The sequence below is a fragment of the Anas platyrhynchos genome, chromosome 12 (assembly GCF_047663525.1).
Source record: "Anas platyrhynchos isolate ZD024472 breed Pekin duck chromosome 12, IASCAAS_PekinDuck_T2T, whole genome shotgun sequence".
Classification (NCBI taxonomy): Eukaryota; Metazoa; Chordata; class Aves; order Anseriformes; family Anatidae; genus Anas; species Anas platyrhynchos.
In genome coordinates, this window is record NC_092598.1 from 4,776,563 (window position 1) to 4,782,161 (window position 5,599).

A 5,599-nucleotide genomic window follows, 5' to 3' on the forward strand; every position below is an offset into this window, starting at 1 on the left:
CTGGATGCCTATGCCAGCAGGCCACATCACACTGTTTAGTGATCTGTAGTAGGTGTAAGTATCTATGGATTTGTGGAAAATTACAAAAAGGGACAGCATTTAAGCCAGTGACCCGCTCATGTTTGGTATAAATGCAGTACTGGAGTGTCCCAGAGAGAAACTTGGCTGAATGTGCTTTTGTACAGACCCAGTCCTGAGGATGGTCAGCAGCTCCTCACCTGCCTCAAGTGACCTCACTATGGCATGGGAGCATGAACACGCCCGTGCTAGGTTGCCTCACTTTCTGGAAGTGCCCCATCCTTCTGAACTAGGGTCATTTGCATTTTACACAAACAGCTGTGCAGCTGGAGGTAAAAGAGAGTGCATACACAGGATAAAGGTTAAGCAGCCTTGTTCTCCAGCTGCCTTCTGCTGGAGCTGAAGTCCATATGGCCAGAAGCTGGCAACAATATTCATTTGATGATGACCTTATTGAATGGATGGGGGTGGTGAATGCGTGCCTCTGAGAAGAGGCCATCTCATTTCCCGGAGCTCACATCATGGTCTGCAGGATCACAGTCAATTTCTTATGCCTTCCTGGGTTGGGAAGTCCCTGGTCAGAGAAAAATGAACTGAGAATAACTTTGTTTTCTTACCCACTCTTTGACTAGTGGCCTCCCTTTCAAGAGATCCAATGAAAACAAAAAGAAAATGGTATATATGCGCTGACATGGAGATGTCTCATACGTCCCATTGAAACAATAAATGTGTTCTGAGACAAAGCCTGTATCTTATTTATTATTCACTTCCACATCTTTAAACATTCTAGTAATTTTCCAAGATGAAAAAGGTTAAAAAAAATCAATTATTTGTGCTATTTTACATGTCTACAACAGCATGAATTACAATCTTTTTAATTTTTTTTAGCAGCTTGGAAAACAGCAGGAATTAACAGAGGGATTTTTGACAGAAGCAGTCCATTCAAATTGACTGCATTACCCAGTTTTCTTCTGGCTTCATGCTTGAAAGTGCAGGCAAGCCTAACCAATAAAATAAAAGAATATTAAAAAAAAAAAAAAGTTATTGCTATGCTGGGGGTGAGAACAGTGTGGTGACAGAGGCATTAGCATGGGACTTTAGGGAAGCGCATGCAGTTCCAGCTCTCACAACAGGCGTATTATGTGAGCTCAGGTACAGCTCCTACAGCCAAACATTAGATGCAGCCAGACAGATGCAGATCAGCATCCCGTGGGGCTCATGGGCAGGAACTGGGCATTCATAGCTCGGAGACTCCGAATTGTAGGCTCGCAAGTCACCTTAACATATTTCCTATTTTTAGCATGTACAAACCTTTAATTTATGTAGATCTTAAATTTAATTAGAAAACTACCTAGAGGAGCAGTCAGAAGGAACACAGTGTGCTGTGGTGGAAACAGTGGCCTCCACAACTATTTAATGTCTGTAGCATGGTCAGATCATCCCTTGATCTTCCTGGGGTTAGACCTATAGGACTGCCAAAGTCCCTACAAGAAAGTAAATCCCACTCCCAGCACCTTGCAGGGGAAACACTGGATCTGCTGTTCACTTTTCTGAATCTTCACAGCCAGGATAGATCTAAGGAGAGAAAAATTTTCCCATACCTTTCATTAACAAACAGATGGCCAGCCATCCTTCGCTGACCACCACATGGCCATCTTCATAGACATCCCTCACTTCTGGCCAACCACACTTCTGCCTTGCTGAAGCCAAGTGGCATTTCTGCGGAAAGAAGAGAATGCCAGGCACTACAAGGATGTGATCATGCTGTAATTTCCACCCTATCTGCCTTTTCAGCTATTTTTCCATGACAGATGGCAGATTGCAACACAACTATAGCATCTCCTGCCTAACTGCAGAACAACTTGCCCTTCTGGCTGCATAAACTCTGTCATTGTGCAAGTCCTCTGTGGCAGCTGCTGTGAAGTCACAGGATATTAAGAGACTGTCATTCATATTTCTCCAAAACTCTGCAGAACTGATAAAAAATTATGTTTCTGGATAAGATCAAGTCACTTGAAAGAACAAAAAGCAGTGATGGGTAACCAGGGAACCACAAAGACAATGTGATGTCCTTAAGAGAAAGTCAGTGTCTTCCCAAAGTGCTTCATTGCCTTCAAAGAACAGGCTACATGTGAGAACATCTACAAAAAAGTATCTATTAATGACTGAACTCACAACAAAGTCCTGTGTAAGGGACAATTCTCACTGAGAAATGCAAAAGAGCCACCAGAGATGAGAGTTTCATGGGGGCAAGAAGACAAATTTGAAGGGGTAATCCTGGTCCGACAAAGACCCCAGAGAAAATGAAGTTATGCTACAGCTAATTAAAAGAAATGGCTGGGCAGTCACCTAGATGAGCAGCCGGTTAATCCAAGTATCATGTGAATTCCACTCTAGGTGTTTCTGGCAGTAAGCAGTTACTTGGGGTGGCAATATCAGTTGGATCCACTCAGAGCATTTAGGACAGCAGGTAAATTAAATGGTTGGCATTTCTTGCTTTCCCTTACCCAGAAAGAAAACTTGCAGAGGTAATTTCTGTTGAAACCAATTAAAGCTTTAAGTTGGGACGCTGTGTACGGCACACCTGATTGCAAACACCTCCACAGCTCATTCAAATTGGCTCCTACTGCTTTTATCACTAGGTTTATGTTCAATGAGTGAACAAACACCAATTCTTTTAAAAAGAAAAAGAAGCCCAGGCTCATTTATTTCATGCTAGATTCTATAGACCCATGCAGATGGTGAAAATTAACTTCTGCCAGTCTGGACACACGTCCAGTCCCAAAAATGCCTATAAAGGGGACAATGTTGTTCATATAAAAACTGCAAATTAATCTTGCTGCAAAATGCATGACACTGAAGCTGCCAAGACAGGGACCTTCCCTGCTGCTGGAAGCTGGCAGATTACACAGCACCTTACGTAAACCAGTAAGAAGAGGTTTGCAGTGACAAGTTGAGCTTTGGTGCTCCCCTGCCCACCTGGGCTGAGCTCTCCAAGCATGGGCCACTGCGGGAAGGGAACACAGAGGAGAAGTCCTGAAGCTAATGTGCTTGCTGTGCTTGGCGTTCTCGGTGCCTCCATAGTTCCTGCAGCACATCGGGATGCATCTCCTCACTCCTCATCCCTGTTTTCACCTGTACCACTCACAGATGGAAGCACCTCGTCCCTCCCTCTCAGCCACGTACGTTGAGGTAACATCTCCACCAGTACCCCCAGATGCAGCTCCATCATCAAAATCCCTACTTTTCTCCTGGTGGTTACCTCCACCCAGCTGCAGTCTGATTTTCTTCTTCATCCACCACTATCAAGTCAAAAAAGCTCCGTCACCTGCTCATCTCCCCGTTAAATCTTACAGCAGTGATATTCTTAGCGCTCAAGAGACTGTAGCGCAACATCAGAGGAAATGTTTGTGTTAGGCAAAACTGTGATTTTTTTCTGGATTCTGGAGATTTTTTTTTTCAGTATTCTGCATCTTTCCTCACAGCCCAAAGACTCTTTGCATGTGAGAGGATTTGTTGCTGAAATTCAGGTTAAATACACTGTAAATATTTAGCAAAGTGTAGTAAGTTATCTAGTTAATATGCTGGCAAAGAGCTGCTGGCTGTGATTGCTGTCTGAACAGAGTTATCTGAGCGGCTGGAGCCAAGCAGGCAGGAGCAGGTTTTGCTGCTGGAAGCAGTGTTATTACCAAAGAGTGTTTGCCAGCAAGGACCCCACATTCTCCCTGAGCACCAACACAGAAGTGCCAGCTACGCCACCCTATGTAGCCAAAAAAAAAAAAAAAAAAAAAAAAAGACTATTTGGTTGTGTCACAACAACCACTGGTTCCAAGTCATCCCTGTCTATCGATAAAACTGATAAGGAACTAAGAAGAGGTTTGTCTGGTTCAGGCTGGAAGTGGGTAGAAAGCTGAGAGCAGGAAAAATTAGCAACCATCCCTGCTGCCTAAAGGGACTTGGATTGTCAAAGTTGCCCTTGACTCAAGCAGAGAGCAAACAGCTTGAAGATATGGAGGGGTCACAAGAAAAACTAACAGGTATTGCAGCTTCCCAAAAGATACCAGGGATATTTAGCATGGAGAGACTTTTCAGTATGAAAATCTGAATTACCCTACCAGGAATTCATTACATGCAGAAACTTCCATTAAGAACCAGAAACAATTCAGGTTACACCAGAGCTTCAAGAAGTTAAAGAAAGCAAGCCTGAAAAGCTCTGATTTCTCTCTGGAGGCATTTTCTTTATCTCTAGGGGCTCTTGTAACAGCAGTGTGCATTGGACGTGGCTCCTGACCAGCCTGGTGCACATGTCCAGGGACTCCAGAGGTGTTTCTGCCAAGCTGCATGCGTGCCTGCGACATACCAAAAGAAGACATCTAACTGTCCGTTCCTCTTGAGAGATCCAGCATTCCTCTTCACTCCCAGTAATTCCTCTCCTGAAGAGAAATGCCCTCTGGTCCCACTTCTGCCCTTCCTAGCTGCCACGAGCTGTGCCAGAGCCCCACCAGTCCCGCAGTGGCTGTCCATCCTTGCTAATAGCAGCACCACTTCCACTAGGTGCACCACTGCACACCAAATAGATCTGGACTTTTCCAAATCTTCCTAGATTAAGACCATTCAGAGGCTCTGGAGAACCTGTTCCCCCAGCAGCATTTGTGACCCCAGGAATAGGAGCCCATCAGACCTCAATGTACCACAGGCAAAGCCCATTTCGTCAGCCCTATTTTCTGTCCTTACCCAGATGTACCCAGAACAGGCTGTCCTCTTCAGCTAACCGAGCAGTATGGAGTAAGAAGAGAAAGCTGAAAGCAATCCTTATGCCTACTTCCAGGGTATAGCAGGATGTTGTGCAAATGTTTACAAGGAAGATTAAGAGGCACCTGGCACTCCTAAACCAATTCCCCTTAAGTGGTTGCCCTAACCATTATCTGTAGGTGCTGGGTATTTGCATTGCAGTCAGATACACCAAAGGCTGCAAGAGACGCCTCTCAGCTCAGCCAGCCAGGAAACATCCCCATGATCCTTTCCTCATGAGCAAAAGCAAAGTCATCAATAATCTCTGGTCATTGATACCCTGAAAGAAAGACAGCGGGATGCTGATATGGCATATTGCAAATAAAAGCATAAGGTAACTTACAGGAGAATGTCCACATTTCCTCCCTTCCTCACAGAGGAAATCTCCCTCATTTTGCAATCCTTTCAAGGGACATCAAAGCAAACAAACAAAAAGAAAAAGAAAAGGAAAAAAAAAAAAAAGAAAGAAAAAAACCTCAGCATTGGTGAGGCCACAACCTCTCCCAGATCAGGAGTCGTCTTTGCATCCAGTACATAAACCCAGCTTGCTAGAGTAGAGCTTTAGGCTCTACCTGGTACATGGCACATCCATCACATTGCCCTTGGTCATGCTTAGGCACCCTTTGCTGCCTGATGCTTCGATTCAGCTGACGCTACTGGAGCTCGGCTGCTGTGCTGCTGTCCCTTGGACACAGCCATTCATTATGGAGCACATGGGTCTGTCACCACGTCCCATTTGCTTCTCCACACCATATGTTAAACCAGTAGGCTGAGCAGAATCATTTATCTT

At 44.7% G+C, this 5,599-nt stretch overlaps 1 long non-coding RNA gene across 1 annotated transcript; it reads right to left on the minus strand.

The window, feature by feature from the left end:
• Positions 1-769: 769 nt before the first annotated feature.
• LOC140003468 (uncharacterized) lies at positions 770-4,846 on the minus strand. Its single transcript, XR_011812216.1, has 3 exons — positions 4,753-4,846; positions 1,620-1,737; positions 770-1,019 (listed from the first exon to the last, which is right to left on the minus strand). It is a non-coding gene; the product is annotated as an uncharacterized lncRNA (long non-coding RNA).
• Positions 4,847-5,599: the final 753 nt, after the last annotated feature.